Source organism: Excalfactoria chinensis, chromosome 8 (assembly GCF_039878825.1).
Source record: "Excalfactoria chinensis isolate bCotChi1 chromosome 8, bCotChi1.hap2, whole genome shotgun sequence".
NCBI lineage: Eukaryota > Metazoa > Chordata > Aves > Galliformes > Phasianidae > Excalfactoria > Excalfactoria chinensis.
The window spans coordinates 5,509,796-5,529,626 of record NC_092832.1 but is presented as its reverse complement, the minus strand read 5'-3'; positions in this window follow the sequence as shown (position 1 = coordinate 5,529,626).

Sequence of the window (19,831 nt, the reverse complement as noted above, 5' to 3'; positions counted from 1 at the left end):
ACTTTAAGTAACCTAAGGTGATATGTTCTTAGCGATAGATGTTTGTGTTACTGCTAAAGGGGTACCTTCATCTGCAACAGCACCTCATTTTTCAGTGTGATGCCCTGAAGTGGTCACTCACTGATTTTAATAGGTGTCGCTCAAGTACAGCAAAGCAATTCATAGAGCTACAGGCTGTTGTAAGAGAATTAACTTCAAGATCCAAAGAACAGAAGAATAAATTTTAGACTTCAGTTTGATATTCATATATATATATATATATATATATATATATATATATATATATATATATAATTTCTAAAAAAACATCTACAAAACAAGTTTTGAAGTTTTCAAAGTGTGGAAGAACTGCATCTGAGATATTGAGGGTCAGGAAGAATATGACTTGGAAGAGCTAAGACTTGCTGAGCAAGTACTGGATCTATGCACCTGAAGTAAAGGAGCATCAATACTTGATATTTCAAAATAAAATCTTTCCATGCTACAAATCCAATCCAGCAGGCAGATTGTCTCTCTGAGCTACTGTCATTTCAGTAGTTTTCTAGATGACCAAATATTCTCCTTGCTTATTTTACGAGTTCATTGCATATATTCAAGAAGATAATTTCTAGTAAATTTATCTAAAGACGTGCTTTGGAAGTATTTAGAATGATGACTCCATTTGATTGTATATTTGACAGATCTATAGTTATGTTCCATTGTATCCGGTGAAAGGATAATTCATTTGATAGAAAAAGAATCTAGTTGCTTTACAAAATTTGCTCTTTTGCTGAACACTTTTTGCGTATGAACTGGCTCCGTGTATGAATGTGTGTGATGGGAATGCCAAATTTTGACTAATCAGTGTGTACGGAAGCTCTGTGGACATGTTTACCAATAAGAAATTACATTTCTCCCTCCTCAGCAGCTACATAGTTTATGACTTATCTGTATCTTGAATTGAGAAAGACTGTATTGGAGAACCAAGTCCTTTCTTTTTAGGTACAAGGATGTGTTAAGTTTGATAAGAAAGTTGACAGTACATCAAATAAAGGTTTAAGATGTCATCATAAATCACTATAAAAAAAAAAATCAGTCATGTAAAACACCTCAGAATTTATAGATCAGAAGTGTAAATTTTAAGCAAGCTGTAACTTTGCTATGTAAGTAACAGAACTGTGGACTTCAAATCATTTGGTTCCATATCAAAAAAGGTTAAAGATTTTAAATATTTAGTAAGATGTAAATTTTGACCTTCACTCCTCCTGGGAAACAATCTAAACCCTGGGCAAATCATTAAATTAATCATAAGTGGGCCACGTAAAATCAGAATTTATTTTTTTAGCACGTAAATGCTTGGAAACATATAGCACAAGGAAATAATCCACCTGTCTAGTTTGGTATGTCTAAAGTGTAGTCTTACATTATAGACACAATATAAAGAAGTAATTTAGAACTTAGTATTTCAATGACATGGTGAAGGCTAGCTTTTATTTGAAGAATAATATGATTAGTCTCTGGAAAACATATGTGGATGTACTGTAAACTAAACATTAAAAAAAAAAGTTGTTGCCTTCATTTCAGCAGACACAGGTTGTTGGTCATTCCCCAAAAAGACAAACTCTAGGTAAATTTAATTGAAAACTTGGGTCAAGCTGGGATTCTGCCACAAATATTCAGGTCCTTAAGCTTTTCTTCAGTTAAACTGAATGAGAACATGAATGTGTGGGAAACTGAAGGAGTGGTAGCAAAGGCTAGTGTCAAGTAACCAGAAAGATATCCCTGATTACTTGGGTTTATGTTCTTATTTCAGAGCAACTCCCATCTTTTGTGAGGCTTTGATTCAAATCTGGATGGCTTGTGATTAGTCTTTTGCTGCTTAATGAAACAAACGAAGTCTAATGGAATTATAGTTAAACTAAATCAAAAGACTGCAATTTCTTCAAGAGATATTGTAGTTAAAATATGGCAATGTTATATGATTTTAGGGATGTTAGATTTATGATCAGTCACCTTTGTGCTGTATTTTTTTTTCCTAGTGAATTCCTTCAATTATTTACTGTTTTCAGGTTATAATAAGATAAACAAGAATACTGTTGAAAGAAGACAAATGCTTGTTGCTTTAACTGCACTTTCTACATTTTATATTTTCTATATTTTAACAACCAGTAAAATATTAGTACTTCTTACTACACTCTTATTAGTACTTATTCTTGCACTCTTATTAGTACTTATTACTTTGAGTAAACTCATTTTTGAGTATTTCTTCACATGTAGTTGCTGATAAAAATATATATATATATTCCCTTCTTTCATGTTACAAAGGTAATAGCAAATCCCAATTGTAGCCTAGAAAAAGTTGAGCTGGGTAAAAGCAGGTAAGAACTTTTGGAAACAAAGGCCCTGTGGTGCTCTCCAGTCTATACCACAAATAAGTGGTATAAAAAATGGTGACATGAAAGTGCCTCATGGACCACAAGTGGGGCCACAGCTGTGTTTGTGCTGTCATTTTTCCCTTTCTATGTTGAGTTGATCTCAGTACTGTGGGAGCATTTTTGCATAGTCTTTTGAGAGTAATCCTTAGAGTCATATTGGCAGATGAGTGGAAGTAATCTGGGTATTATTTTATCAATTAAAGCCTTCAAAAACCTTGCAAAAAACTATTCTTAAATGGAAGGTACTTATTGTGGCTTTGGTCTCAAATGTGTTTATGCAGGTGATCTCAGAGTTGATTTGCTGAATGTGTCTACAGATGAACAAACAGGCCTGAGAAATATTTATTTGCTGGAGCTGAGAAACTTGAATTATAGAAGTTGCTCCTGCTTGAAAGGTATGTATTTCTTTTTAATGGAAGTTTTTGAAATTGCTTTTCTGTTTCATTGCTGAATTGAGAAAAAATATATCTGGTCATGCTTTCTTTTAAGATCCTTTTCTAGTATTAGTATCAACAGATCAATTAAAAGTAGAAAAAAAAAATGCAACCCTTTTATTTACAGCAGAGATGTTTTTAGAACTTAACCTTACCATAAGGAAAGAAAACAAGCCTTCTTATGTTTCTTATGGTCATGAAATTATCTTTTAAATATTATATGTGGTAACATGTCGCTAAGTTTTGTATTACTACAGGTGTTTGTTAACACTTTATATAAAGTTTTGGAAGTAAAGAAAAAAAAAGTTTAGGATCTGTACATCTGGTTGCACAACATTGGATCTTACTGAAATTTGATCCCAGATTTAACCACGTTATTGTCAAAACATTTGAAGTTTTTACTTGTCTACATTCCAAAATTGTTAAGATAAAGAAAAGTGAAAGAAATGTCTCTTATGATGAGATGTAGAATTGCGTTTTGCCCAGTGAGATTTAAGATTGCATTATAAATTGTATTTGACTGCTTACATATTTTTTTTTCTAACAATTTAATTCTGTATGACAAATTCAGCAACTATTCAGACAATCACAGCAAGCTCTTTAGGGCATCTTTTCACCCAGGCTTGCTGGTGACAGCTGAGCAGCAGCTGAGAGAAGCATAGTGATAACTGCCTTATGAGCATTTACATCTCAAGCCTTATACTGATGTGTACTTGCATTTTGACTAGATTTCAAGATAAGCTGTGTGAAGAAAGAGGAGAACCAACAAAATTCTTCAATATCTTTGAAAATCTTCAGTGATTTAACATTTAATAAATGAGTATGTACATAAGCATTTTATTTTTGCTTATGGTAAGTAATTGCTCAAGCACGGTTTTTCTCAGAGGCAGCTAGACCAAAAGAAGTCAAGGGTTTCTGCATGAATGGAATCTGTTTTGTGATGAGAAGTGTGCTTGTCTCATGAATTGGATAGATACTAAATGGAATATTTAGCATATAGGCTTCATGCAGTATAATGGCAGAAGTAGGAAGATGACTGTTGGTGAGCTAAAATGCTCCAAGCAGAACTTTGTGGGTTTTGTTCATGCTTTTTCCTTGTCCTTCTCTTAAGTAAAATCTTTCTAGAGGAACAAGGCATTCAAGAAAATACTATAAAAGGTAAGGAAATTTATTATCTCTGACACTGTATGATTCATAATGATTGATTTTCCTTGAAGTTACGGATATTTGTTGGGAAGAAATGCTGCTGGGAAACTTAGAGACAAAATTCAATGTGGAAAAGAGGAATTTATATTTATTATTAAACAGTGTATAACTCAATGAGTAAATTTAAGCTGCTGATTTAAAGTAGTAAGTTTATGGATTTCAGTGGTGTTTCTATAGCTAATAAGAAAATAAGATATTCAAATAATTTGAAAAGAAAGTTTGCGTTCTGCTGTGGAAATAGATTGAAACGATCTTCTGTTTCCATGTTCCATCTACATCACAGCACTAAAAAAAAAGCAAATTTTTTATTATGAACCATTTGAATGTTCCGAAAAGTGTTTACATTTGAGGGCTCACTGTATGAAATGCTGACTTTGCCATGTTTTACAAAAGAATGCAGCAATATATTTTCCCAAGTTTCATACCCTTGTATATTTAAAGAAATCATTTTCCCACTCACTGCCGAAACTTGCTGGATCTCCTATGCTTGATGTTAATTTATTATAACATAATGCATAGTAGGATATGCAGAGGGTCAAAATATTACTTCATATCCTTGATAAATAACTCATCCTAATAATCCTACCAGACATTGTGCATGCAATTACTAACCACGTGAATAAAATGTGTATAATCCAGCCTTTTTCTAACATTTTGAAAGCTTGTAATATGTCTGAGTAGCTGAGAGTCATCCTTGAAAGATATTATTGTGAAAATTAACTTATAGTTGTGACTCCATTGTATCTATCTTTAAATGCAGTTTGAATGAATGAGAACTTCATAAGTTTTTAGAAAAATTAAGGAGGTGTAGCCTCATAATCCTAGTCATTAGTGCCTAACTATTACTGTTTGCCTTCTATAGATAGGGGAACAGCCAGAGATCAGTTGAAAAGTTATATTCTCCTAGGAAACATGAATGAGCACAGTGAGACATGCCTAAAGTCTCACAGGAGTCTCTGACAGAACTGGGAAGAGAACTGTAATTTCTTGGTGCTTTCTGATGACTTGGGGAGGGAAGGTCACAAATGCTCCAAGGTTCTCACCTGCTCATGGATATGTGAGTTGTCCTTTTTCTGGGCAGAGACTGATGGGAGACTGTTCAGGGCATTTTAGTTTATTTATGCTTAATTTTGTCTCAATGGGGATAAAGATTCATATGTTGTGGCTTTTTCATGATGAAAATTCATGCACATCTAGTAGTTCTGTATATCAGTCTGCAGGCAAGTGACATCGTTTTCAAATGTACATACGTCTGTGTGTTGTGGTGATCAAAGCATGGCAGGGTTCAACAACTCTTTTATTTGGATCCTGTCTCAGACAATTGTGTGTTTGGTTTTAGGTTATTCACAAGGAAATGTTGGATTTTGTACATTAATTTCATCATTAGCAAAATTGATTGCATTTTAATCATAAAGTTCAAGTACTGTAATCAAATGAAGATACGTGACTTTTGGTGGTATGGGAATCATAGAATCATAAAATTTCCCTAGTGGGAAGGGACCCATAAGGATCATAGTGTTCACCTCCTGGGTCCACACAGGAGCACCCAAAATCAGATCATATGACCAAGAGCTTCGTCCAGATGCTTCTTGAATTCCAGCAGGTCCGTGAAGTGGCAAAAGCCTTGGGGAGCCTCTTGCAGTTCCTGACCACCCTCTCAGTGAAGAATCTTTTCCTGATATCCAACCTGACCCTATCCTGATGCAGCTTTTTACAATTCCCTCAGATCCTGTCACTGTCACCAGAGAAGAGAACAGAGCTACCACTGTGCTCAACCTTAAACAGAAACTTTTTGTACTGTGGTGCCTGAATATGTACACAGTACTTGAGGTGAGGCTGCACCACCAGCACAGAATACAGCAGGAATACTAAATTAAAAGATATACGTATATATATTTCTTAGCTATAATTTTCATAGGGTAACTATTTTCATAATAATATTAATTACTTAAAATAGCTTGCTTTCTTACTACAGTTCTTTCTAGCTTATGCTGTCGATTACTCTAGGGGGTGCAGTTCAGAAATCCACACTCAGTATTAATATAGTCTCAATTGAAATACGATTTCCGGCAGCTTCAGTAGGACATTTACCTAAAGCTATTTCTGAATAAGCACTTTAGAATCTGGACCCTAGTGGAAATATGTAATCTGAATTTTAAAAGTATTACTCAGAGTATACAGAGAAATATAAAATTCAGCAGTTGAAAAGTATTCACAGTATCCTAGGTTTTAAATTATTAATTTTATGAATTTGTTGTCCTCTACTTTCCCTCAAAAGTTTTGGCTTCTTAAATATTGTGAAAGAAATTGTTTTTGTTGCTATGGGCTTGCAGTGCTCTTCAGCTAAGAAAGTGGAGTTCCTAAGCACACTCACTGTGGTCTGGTTACTCTTTGCTGACCTGCCCCATTCTTATGCTGTATAACCTTAACTGACCTCAGGTAGATGGAGCAATTATCCAAGAATAAGGGCTCATTCTTGGGAATGAATGAAGTATCAGGGCTCTTGAGTTCATGCGAGGTAAAGGTTGTATTTTTACCCAATGTAGATTTTTAACTGGGATACTTAAGGTGATTATAGAAGTTATTTGGCTAAATGATAAGTTTCTTATGCCTTCTGTTTTCAGGTAGCAGTGATTTGAATTGGCCTGGAAGTATATTTCTTTGTATTTGCACAATTTCACATATCCTCACAGTAATTTTTTTCATAGTAGTGTAAGAAAATCATAATATCCAGTGGATACCCTTCTTATCCCTTCTGACTTACTGAAACTTTTTTTAGGGGATTGCCTCTAAGGTCTAAGCTTGGGGTAGAGAAATATTATTCAGTAATACTAAGTTTGTAGACATAGCAGTTTGATGTGCTATGTTATCTATTGTTTTTCCTCTCTGAAAATTTTTAAATATTTCAATGTTGAACCAAGGGACTAATTCAGAGTATATTAAGAATAACAGAACTAACAACAACAAAACAACAATTCTAAATTATCACAAAATACTACGTTTGATCAAATGTTGTGCACGGAATATTGATAAATGCAGTAATGCTTTAATCTTCCTATGTACAATCTGAACCAAGATTGAACGATCTTTTAAGTGCTGAATTATACATTGATATGAGTTGGAATTGGTAGTAAAATACAGTGCAGTAATGAACATTACCAGTGTTTGGCATTTAGAAACCAAAGTGTATACCTTTTTTTATTAGGCATGAACATCACTTGATATATTTATTTTCCATTTTTATGAGCTTAGCTCAGTATATTTTTTCATCAAACGTTATTCTTGCAAACTCAGAATTCCAGTTCCTAAAAACTTGGGTTGCAATTAGTTCAAGCTTTTGTATGCAAAAACTTGTGCCACAAAGAATGAATGGTAGTATATGGATAGAATGTTGGGTTGAACACAGCCTGTGGATATTTATTTAAACATTTGGATCTTACTAAAGAGCTTGAGTTTGAACATGTTGCTGGAAATGCCAAACTTGAAAGTGAAAGTGATTAATTATTCAGGGAACAATACTGTACTAAATCAGTCTAGCACTCAGGTTGACTAACAGGTAAGGAAATTGAGTTTGATCATTTGAAATCAGTGAGATCTACTGCTGAGTTAGATCAGCAAACACATGATCTTTGCTCCCTGGTCAACACTTTGCAGAATATTTCAGGATTTTGTAGGATGTCCTGCTGAGTCTTGACTTCTATAGTTACATAAGTAAGAAGCATATGAATCTGTGAAAGAATAAAAATAAATACAAATATATTGCCACTCCCTAAATATTAGGGAAGTGTAATAAAAACAAAAAAATCCTGCCTTTTCTATAATGCTTCTAATCAAGTTAAATTAATACTGTTCATCTTTAATACAAAAATTGGGAGCAATACCTTTTTAAAATAAAACAATTGCCAAAAATTAGTTGTTAAATTTAATTCTCTCTTTCCTAGAGTTTGACAAAAAAGCAGATTAGTCTTCATAGATTTACTTTTTGGCAGCATGGGGAATCTTTCATAATGAGCAGTCACAGTTTGTTTTGACATGAGGTCACTCCTTCCTAAGACCCTTCTTGTCTTATACTGAAACCAATTAAAAAAAATCTTTAATGGATTAAAGTGAAGTGCAAGTATTGGAACGTGACCAGTCATTTTTCATTGCTTACCTCTGCAGAATAGAACAACATCATGTGATGACCAAAAACAGACAAGCTGCTCATGTAGATAATGTAGGTATCATAGAATCAAACAAGTTGTTACACTAAGGGATCATTTAATCCAAGAAGTCTATAATGAATTCTTACAACCATGCTTCTCTGGTGTTTTCAGTATATGGCCTGGGGATATTTTCAAATTCCTTTTTGCAGTGTATCAAGTCACAGTATGGGGTTACTGAGCACCTACTTTCCATGAAACATTTTGCCAAATTTCAAACTTTCATCTTCAGCTTCACTGTTCTTTTGTGTTCTGACATGCTTCCTTTCAAAGGTTCAAACATTTTGCTAACATATCAAGCTGCAAGAAGATTTAATCACGTAAATGATGAAGTTCAGAGTTGCAAATGATTTTGTCCAGCAGTGCATTTCTCAACCGTGTAAATTATGATTATATGATTTTATTATTATTATTATTTTAATTATACTCCTAATTGAGAGCAGTGAGAAGTTAACTCTTATAGGTTGTAATTATAATGATTTTTTTTTTCTCCTCATTGTTTATGGATTATAGACAGATTGGATTGTGGTGTCTTTGATTTCTTTTATGTGCATTAGGAGTGGAAAATGGTCAAATATATCTAATAATACTTCCTATGTGGAAAGAAGGTACTACAGAGTGAAATGCAAATAAATGCTACCAAAAGCCTTTTCCTTCTGGCTCATGGCCCCAGCATTAATAGCTTTTATCCCTGAACTACGAGTTTACAGTAAGTGTCAAAATGACCTGACATGTTGCTGGTAGTATGAAATAAGATCTGTTGATAATGAAGATTACTGCTTGTCTAAGAGGTTTCTTGTTCCAACTGTCTCTGTAATTTCTCTCCGTGAAAGAGTTTTGTTAGGAGACAAACAGCTTAATGCATATAGATGTGTAATGGGTCTTAGAAGGTGTTCCAGTGTAGTAGTGTCATGTTCAGGACTTAATTATTTAGTTTGGTTACTCTGAAATCCCATCTGATGAAACAAATTCCAATATCTTTGTCATTTTGGGGATTATTTTTGTTGATTGTAATAGCCAGTAACTATTAATAACGGTAAAGATACTGACAGAAGAATATATGATCTGCAAAGACTTGAAAGGAAACCCAGTTATTTAAAGATTATGGAAAGGCATTTCATCATTGTTCTTTCTTTCTGCAGTATTTGTTTTGTAATGTATCTGCTGATAGATTAAAACCTAAAATTTCCTATCCAACACCAGGTTAAATTTCACTTACTACCAGTTCCATTTTTCTTTTATTCAAGTTATGTTTTTATGTTCTGCCTGACAATGACAAAAGATTTCATTCATTTTCATTTGGTTAAAATATGTACAGGGAGAGATCCCAGGATTGGATTGATGTATTTCACTTCAGTTTCATCTGTTGCAGAAGCCTTATACTTTCTTCCCCTGTTCCTACAACCGTATCAAAGTAAAAACTTTCAGCCTTGGGAAAGACATAGTATTTTTAAATAGAATAATCAGTAATTTATACAATGAATTACAGAAAATATTAAATCTGACTTCTGCTTTTTTTTTCCTCCATTAATTTGCATTAGATAAATAAAAGAGGCTCTGTGTCATTTATCAAGTCAAACCTATCATGATTTTTATACTTTCATCTGAGCCCACACCGAAGGAAAATGGTGCATGCTGAGCAACGTTTTGTGTTCATGGTAATCTCGCTGTGACAGATTTACTTTAATCTGTCAATGACTCATGTTTGACACAGACTTGAATTAACGTTAAGAGAATTAAAAGAATAGGCAAACCTTTTCTTTTTAAACTTGGGATGCATAACAGGCAGGGATTTGGGTAGCTCTAGCCAAGACAATTAATATATCAAAGAATGTTCCTTAGGCAAGACCCAGAGATCAGGTAGCATTCCCATAAGCGAGAGGAACTGATCTGGAAAAATACATATTAATAAGGCCAGGAAAAGTAAAATGAAAGTGACAGTACCCCTCCTCAAAAATGGGAACTACAGTGAGGGATGACTAGGTTTATGTATAATGGGCATAATCTGACTGAGATACGAATAATGAACATGTAGGCAGTTTCTGTAATGACAATTAATCAAACACATCAAAGAAGCCAATTGACCTTAATGGAGATGTCTCTTACATTAAAAGAATCTGAAAACAGCAGCTTGTTACTTGGCAAAGAGTAAAGAAAGAATACAGCACATGAAGAGAGAGAATGCATTCTTGAAGTTGAAGTTATATTTTCACTGTATCTATTTGATTAATGTGATGTCTATTCAAGTTGGTGGAATAACTCTCATTGGTTTCAGTGCTGCTGACTGCAGTAATGATTTGGCCAAATTTGTCATTCCCTCCCTAAGGGAGAATGTTAGAAGTTCTCCTGACTTGAGACTTCAATGGAAAGAGAATTATTCACAGTAGGAGTCTGTGCTGAATGCCACGTGTGTTTAGATGGTTACTCTTGCTTCAAGTATGGAGGAGACTTCAATTGTGCGGTACTCATAGTAGAGAGGAAGTTCTATATGTAGATCTCCTAGCGAGAAGACTTGTTTTCAGATTAGTACTGTATTCATTTTTCCTTTTAACTAGGTAGAACCAATGATATAGCGATAGTACGAGTTATCAACATGGATATGTTGCCCTCCATAAACATGGCACATGAAACTAATCTGTGTGATCATTGGGAAGTTCTTGTGTGGGTGAATGTTCACTGAGCACATTCACTTTCATGAAGAAAGCTGGCAGAATTCTACTGGGACAAATGTCCAGATGAAGCTGGGGCATGTTTTCCTTGAATAACCATTTCTGAATTTTGTCTGTTTTGTCTTAGAAATATTGATTTGGCAATATTGATACAAAAGACATTAAAATTAAAGGAAAAAAAGCAGTAGCTCTCCCACATGTTTTTATCAAGAAAAAAAAAAAAAAAAAAAAAAGAAAAAAAAAAGAAAAGAAAAGAAAAAACAACATCAAAAGGAAATTATCTTATTAACTCTTTTGCTTACCTATTTTCATATCAGAGTTGGCAGAGCAGAGTAAATGGAAGCTTGGAAACCTCATTGTCAGCATGAAGTAAAGCACACCACCAGTACATCTCTGCACCAATCACAACTAATAAATTTGAAAATGCATCAGCAAAGTTTTTGTACCCTTGACTTGAAATGTAAAGGTTAATGTAGACACAATCACTTAACACTGTTAAAGTTCTCCTTGTCAAATCACATATCACTGTTGAGTTTTTTGACCGCAAATTTGGCTATGCGAGTTGTCAGATTCTTCTGTTTTCAGCCAGTATGAACGAGTTTTGATGTAAAAATACTAAGTTATGAAGAGTTTTGTGCCTCAGATTAAATAAATGCATGTAACTTCTTTTATTTTTTATTTTTTTTTTTATTACTTAGCAGTGTCTGTTAGTAAACAAACAAACAAAAAGCAAACAATATGAAGTAGCACTCCAGGCAAGTCTTTTGCATGACCTTCAATAATATATGAGGAGAGCTCGGAAATCTGTGGCAAGAAATTTTGGTATTTTTTTCCTATATACCCCTCCCCTAATATTTTTTTTTGAATGATTAGATTTGTGGCATAAGCAAATCTTTTAGCCTAATGCAAAATAGAATTTCTCTTCAAAACTACAACCACATCAAGACATTGTCCTTGAATTTGTTGTTCAAAGAGGAAAAAAATATTTAAAATAAAATACTCTAAAAACAACAGCAATGTCTACACTGCGATATTTCAAATGATCTTTTCTTGAAGTAGTTTCAGAAATTAACAATTATCCTCATAATGCATTGTAAATAATAATAGTGATTTCCCTGTTTTTTTTTTTGTTTGTTTTTGTTTGTTTGTTTGTTTGTTTTTCTCCAATGATTATACTTGAATATATTTTTAGTTCTAAAAATCTGTAGAAGAAACAGTTTTTTCTTTTGGAAATGCCTGGCCACTCGCTGTTTAAAAAGTTCCAGTTATACTTAATTAGAAAGTACTAGTGAGTGGCACAAACTTTTTGAGTTAAAATTCTTACTAAAGAGTTCAGTATAAGCTGAATTATAAAATGTATGAATGAAAGTGCTAAATGATCAGGAGTTAGAAAGAGGACTAGAAAATAAAGCTACAAAGACATACTATATTAAGCCCTGAGGCAGTACTCCTTATTTATACAACGGAGAATGTCTACAGAATAAGCAACCAGAACAACAGAGGTATGACTAATAGATAGGTATGAATCAGTAGGTTTTGTATTCTTCTCACATAGTCCTCTTCCTGTACGTAGAGGAAATAAAGGAACCCCCCCTGAGCTCTCTCACCCATTCATCCTTTTCAAATCTGCTGCTCACAGTTATGATAGTTAAATTTATCTTTGGGCAACCCAGGGTACTAATCTTATGTGACCCCTTCCAAACTAAATCATGCCCTCGTGACTCATTTGCTTGCTATTTTTTTTCCTTGTCTTGTAGAGAACTGCATCTAAGGTCTCTGTAAAGAAAAAAAAATAAAATCCAGAACTTTGATCTTGTTCCTGTCTAAACCATCCGTAAGGATAGAGCATAGGTTTCTGTGTCGTGAGACCTGAATTATTTCTAGGTCAGTGCTTGAATCTAGTCACATGGAAGGACATTTTCTAAATATCAGATATGTAACTATCCTTGGGTACTGATAAATTGGTATCGAATTGCAGTGAAAATCAATTGATTTATCTTTCTTTAATGTTTTTCAAAGGGAGGCAACTACAAAGAACAGGAAGTACAATCTCACCCAGCAAAGCAGGTTTATTGAAGCTGAAGGTGGCTTTGTTTCTGGAGTCAGATACTTTATTGCTATGCATCAGTGTAGGTAAGTTCCTCAAATGTAGTATTTATCAGTTACTTGGAGTTGTGTATGGGTTTGAACTTTGCATTGTTTAAAGAAAAATAATCCTGGGCCCTTTTGCTCTTTGCCCTACAAGATATATCAAAATAGGCAGTTTGTGTGGCTATGTCCATAAAGGTTTCCTGTGCAGCTGGGGTTTGAGAACTCAGGTGATGTGTAGGCCTTGCACTGGATAGCATACAAGAACACGTTCATCTTGATGGAATATGTTAATAGAACAAGGTCTTTGCAAACATTACTGCACGTGTTCAGTTTCTCTTGTGGGTGTGACTGTGTTTTCCTTGAAGTTATCAGAAGACACATATGTGTGTAGTGATTTTTGCACAAGGGCTAATGTTAGCCTGCTGTCATATTAGGCTATTTATTTTGCCTTCTTAGTGTAGCAGAGAAGCACTGCAACCTGCTTTCAGCTCTGTTTGAAGCTAAAAAATGAGTGCAATAGGAATGCCTTGCCTTCTCCTGTTTAATTATTTTTATTTTGCTTCTGTAATTAATGAGAATGTGTTTTTCTCATGTTTCATTTCTACAGCTGGGTGGTAACAGAAACAAATGTCATATCTGATGAACCTGAAAGGGAAAGTAGATGGGTTATTCTTATTCCAGTTGAGAGGCCTGTCTTTTATGATGTTAATGGTGTTCAGAGTGTTGATAGAAATGCAGATATAATCAGGAGAAAACCACAGACAGAATGGGGGACCGCTGGCTCTGCTATTTTAGTATCTGCAAACCTGATAGTAAGACTGCAGCTTTCATGAAGAGTACCATCCTCCTTCTTCCAGAAATATGTAGAAGAATTGTGTTCCATGTCTGCCTTTATATAATGAATCGCATCAGACATCCCCGGGGCTAAATCAGCGAACTTGATTTAAAGTTCAATCCAAAACCCTGTGGTTTTTAAAACAGTCTTTTCATCGACTTTGGTGGGCTCAGACTCAGCATGTTACTGGCACTTACTTCTACATCTACTTTTGTACCTTGGGAGGTCTGCATTTCTGGAGCACTTAGAAAACAAAATACTGGCTTGATCCTCTGGCCCTTACACATGAAAGCACATATTAAACTTTGACAAGTAAGTTAGTGACTTAACTTGAAACTTAAGTTGTTTATAGGTCTTATGCTTCTTCTGCAAGCAAGGGCATGTATTAGCTCCTCTGAGCACTACGTAGCCTTTTCCTTGTCTTCTGTAGTTGGCAAAGTGCTTAGTCAAAATAATAATAAAGAACAGCAATCTACAAGCTGTGTAATGGAGAGGAATGGGAATGGGGCCGAAGTGAGTGTTTGCAGTGCGGTACTCAAATCCTTGCCTGATGTTGAGATGCCTTCTAGAAGTGGTGATAGGTATCACTCTCCTGTATGTAGTATTCTGTTATTAAGATATATATATCACCATCTGCTGCTGCTCATTCTGGTTTCATATCTCCTGGTTGAGACAACATAAACCAGAGGGCAACATTCTTCCAGAAAGTACTCTGTCCATACTTTGTCCTACGTGAGAGATGCAAGGGAGTTCTCATGGGCAAAACAACTCCTATGTTCCTGTGTAAGATAAATGCTGCAGTATAACATAAAAAATATATTTGCATCATAATAAGAAATACTTGTTTCATTTCTTTGCATACGTGCCTGTAGAAGTCTAATTTTCCATTAGTGTATGGGGCAGATAAACTTATGTAAATGTATTATGTAAACTTATGTAAATGTTAACACTGAACTAGTGGTCAAACTCTGATACCTTAAATCTTCTGTCCAGCCCCTCTGTCTGCTCCATATCTGACACCTTTTACTTCTTGACACTGTGCAGCTTCCTGACCACCTGCACCAGCTCTTTTTTTTCCTTCCTTCCTAAGTGTTTAATCCCATTATAGCAGTTCATTGTTTCAAAGCAAAGGCACGATCTTCTTGACTGACAGTGAAATCTGATGTAATAATTCCCTTTCTGATGTAGTTGATGTCAGCATTAGTTAGCTTTGCATGGCAGAGAGGAATGTCACTGATTCTGAACAAGGAGGATACTAAATGGATGAAAAATATGCCTTCTAGACCTTGAACTTCCCAGGATACTATCTTTTACCTCCATCAGTGTGCTGAGAAAAGGACATTATCATCTGTACTCTCTTTACTGAACTGTAGTTGTTGAGTTTAATGCAGCATTTATGCCTAACAGAACAAATTGTCCATGCAGCATGTTGAGCTTCTAGTTATAAAAAGATAAGATGATGACCAATTAGATATGAGGCTACATCTCCAACAATTTAATAGGGGGGAAAAAACACCTCTATCCTTGAGGAAAATGGACCTTGTGGAGTCCTAAAAGATCCATTTGGCCAAGACAAGAGAAATAACTTTTACTGTATATTTCTGGAAAAGATTTCTGACCGTAATTATTATAGAATGCTGTGGCTCAATGGCAGGGAATCTTCTCTCCACATCTGTGTCTGACTTGATGGTGAACATTGGAAATATGTTCAAAACACTTGGGATTGTACGCTTAGTACATGTTTTCTGGTGCTAATAGATTTAACAGTGTTTTTCAAATGTTGACAGGTTTTTCCTGGGTAGTTGGATTCCAACCAAGTTCGCTTCAGTCTTGGGTTACCTTCAGGATCTCTTTATATTTCCAGGGAATGGACTATATATACTACTTTGAAAACAGTTTAGTCTCGTTTGCAGTCCTATATAAAACTGTGTCTTCATCTGTTCCCTTAAGATCAGCTTGCCCCCTTCTTGAAATGAAGGATGAATATGACTTATTATTGCACATTTTTTCACTGTTAAATTATTTTCTGCATACAGATGATCTTCAAACATTTCACTAGTTTATTCTTTTTTTTTTCCCCCTTAAATGTAAATGAATCCTATGCAACAATATTGGATGATGGATTCTCTTCATTTACACAACCTGGCCCTTACCAGGCGCATTTGTCTAAGAGAGGCCTGTTAAGCCCCAGGGTTCACATTTTTCTTGTAATCTCCCTTCATTGGCATCTAAAGTGGCATTAAACACACAGACATTTTGACCTTGAAGTCTTCTTGACAGAATAGAAAAGTAAGACCCCTTAAATAATAAAAGAGGCAGGCCGTAATTTTATGGTTATAAAATAAGATCCTGATATCTTTTCAAACACAGTTGTGATTTTTCATTGTCTGTATTTACTGCCTTTTTGGAGAGTTACAAGTTTGTTTCTTTCACCTCTAGAAAGCACAACTAAAATATCAAAGCTTCTCTTTTCTTTTATTTTTTTTTTTGTTTTTGTTTATGCTAGTTGTCTTTCTCTGTATCTTTACCCTTCCCTTCCTGTTACCTTTCCCAACACCAAAATTATACAAAATTCTACACTGTATTAACTTTAGCAAAGAGAATAAAAATGTTTTATTCTTATTAAAAATACAGTGGTAAAAACTTAATTTACTTTAGGAACAGTCTCTTATTATGAGAAATGGAAAGTTGATTTTATAGTCTGAATCTGTACCTTCATAATATAATAACATATGTCTCGTTGACAGAACACAATCAAGTAGATTCCATTGATACAACGCCCCAGTTTCATTTCTAATAAGTAATGGGTTCACAGTATTCCAGACAATTCATTCTTTGTTCAAAGCTTTGGCAGGGAATTCTAAAAAGCCTTTACCTTCTGGAGATATTCTACATTTCTTTACAGCGCACAAAGCATTTAGGGCTAATTACCATCATCTCCTTTAGAAATCATGTCTGGGAAAAACAGAAAGGAAAGCAGTACAGATTCCACCATATCTGCTTAAATGACAATGACTTTTTCAGGGCCACAGAGCAGCAGCATATCTGCAGCACTTCAAGGCAGCTCCATATCTTCAAGAATGGCTCCAGTAGAGACCACAGCACGAGTCTGTGAACTTAGTGGCAAGTTTAGTGACTCAGGCACACTTCTGAATTAGAAAGTTTGCACTACCAAATTAGAAAACATTGGTTCTTTTCAAGTGGCTGAAATCCTTAGCATATTCATACATATTAGGTTGTACGAAGTTGACAAGAAGATATAAAAGCATGGAGTGTGAGTTGCAAAGCTTGTAACCTGGTATTTTGTAGCTGATGAGCTGTAGTTCTGATGTAACAAACTTTTCTTGAGCAAGTCTCCTCACAAAGATTCTGTTCTGCCAGATTAACACTGCGTGTGTACCCCAGACATCAGAAAGTGATGATGGCACAGCTTGGTGGCTGGCGTAAGCTTCTTGCCCCTTAATTATCACTATGTGAGATTTTTATTTTTTCCCCTACTGTGCTCCTTTTTTTTTTTTTTTTTTTTTTTTTTCAGTTGCTCTTCCTTCATATTCTCAGCTCTTTTCACAGTATTTCTCACTGGAGCATCTCTTTTCCTTCCTTGATCCTTTATTTGTAGTCTCTTCAGTGACGTGAACTAGCCTTTTCAAAACACTGTATTCCCGCTGATTTAAAATTAAGCAGCTTGAATATCTGTTTTGAATTTACAAATCCATATGTGGATATGTTACAGATTGATCAAAATTAAAACAACTGAGGATTATTATATATTTAAAATAATAACATACATGCAAATTTATAAGGCAAGACTTTAACCCCGAACAAGCCTTCATTAGAATTAAACTTGTGTAGTTGACCAATCCTGCTAGTTAAAACTCTGCAGTTACAATGTAGTTTTGTTGTTGCAGAACATGGGCCTTGTTATGGTGCATAGGGAAAAGCTGCTGAGATTTGTGATCTATCCTGTTCCTGAAAATTATATAAAGGTATGTTGTTTGTCCATGTCCTTGTATGTCTGTAAATTATACAGATGTAAGTTATTAAATATATAGCATTTAACTAGATTTTTTTTCATGTGTAGAATCCACTCTCTTTATTTCAGTCTCCAAACTATTCAGCCACCCTTTATTGCAAAATCACTTTAAATATGATTGAGTTCTTCAGTGTCATTTAATTGTATACTAAGCTGAAGATATGCTTATGGTCTCTCACATGCATAAAAGCAGGTTACAGGCTGAATTAAGAAATACAGGCATTGTCCTGTCACTGGAAGTTTAATTATTGACTTTGGCTGCCACTTATGAGTATTAATGGCTGGAACCCGGGATCTCATTTTTAATACAAATACAATACTCATTGCCACTAAAAAGTCCTAGACGTTTTAGTCCTCTGTACAATTCTATAAGATATTCTTGAAATGTGACTATGTCAAAATCGGCTCCCAAAGTTTTGTATGAAGTTGGGTACTTTCACTAGTGTGTCTAGGTCTTCAGTATGTACATGCATTATGCATTATAGGTATAATAATTCTGAGCTGTTTCACTTGTGTCATCTGACGTGTGAATTAACAACCTGGATTCTATGGTGAATATAAGCAGACTAAGGTAAAGTTTGAGAAATACTTCATCCATAATCATTTTCTCTAACTGGTTGTCTTGTATTAACGCTACTTTCACCATGTCTTCAGTAAAAAGTTTTCAAGAAACCATTTTGATTATCATATGAAACAAGTTATGAATGTTTCTTTCTTTCATGGGATTTAAATCTGTCTTGAAAGACTTGTTTAACTTTTAATGATTTTTCTCCAGAACTGAGTTAACTTTTTCAAACTGAAGCTGATGTTAGCCCATGAATGAATGACATCAATTGAAATGTTCTTTTTTTTCTTTGAGATGATTGATGTAATTTTGTATTAAAGTGACCTTTTTTAGAAATGTTTTGACTATAACGATTTCCTGTCCTTTTTGCTCAGCAATTGGAACAGCAGCACTGGCGTAAACCTGTTTCAGCTGCTTGATATTAATGCCTGAAGGGAAGTGAGATGCGCAGTGTGTGTTCATGGAGAACTGGTGGCAGTGAATACACGTAATTGCTAGTACCAGTGAAATGTGGATGCTGGGTAGTACCCTGTGAGGTGCTCAGGACGTAGTAAGAAAGGGAACATGAGCATCACAGGACTTAAAGTACAATCAAATGTCATCTTGTTTGCATTAAATTTCTCAGCAAGTTTTTTTGTTTTGTTTTCAAGTGAACTATGCTTCTAGCGTACGTATTGGCTGATTCATGTTTTTTTCTGTAAGGCTGATGGACCTTGGTTCTGTTGGAAATCTGGAGAAACTGTGGTTGATGCTTACAAATTAAGTAGTTATAGAAACAGACCTGCATCTCTACGAAAATGATGGCTCCTTATGTGAAACTACCTTGTTACACGCTTTTCTATTAGATGTATAAGGATGGCAGTGATATTTTGGAGTACTGGGTGTCAGCATTTTATTAAAGATACTCTAATTTAGAAGGGAGAAATAATGGGTAAATTTTACCAGAAAGTTTGTTTTGTTTTGTTTTTTCCTAACAAACAGCACAAGTCAAAATTTTGTACCATTCAGTTATAAACTGTTAACAGCAACAACAACGAAATCATTTCCCATAGCTCAGGACTCAGGTGCTTGGATGAGTTACCCCATTTGATCATTCTTGCTGTAGAATGTGTAGACAATACTCTAGGTTTATTTCCATATGAATACCTTTAATTATTGTATCTACATAGGCAGGATGCACTGAGCAAGGGAAACTCATTATGGAAGTTCTTTTTTTTTCATATTCCTATTTTCTAAGTTTTCACTGTAGACAAGAAAATAATCTTTAATGTGTAGAGCCCAGTTTATTATCTCTTGTTTGTAGAAAGAGGGATAGAAAAATTACTTCTGTGATATTCTTTCAACTGTGAAGTGCACTTTTTCATAACAATGCTGTGATCTTA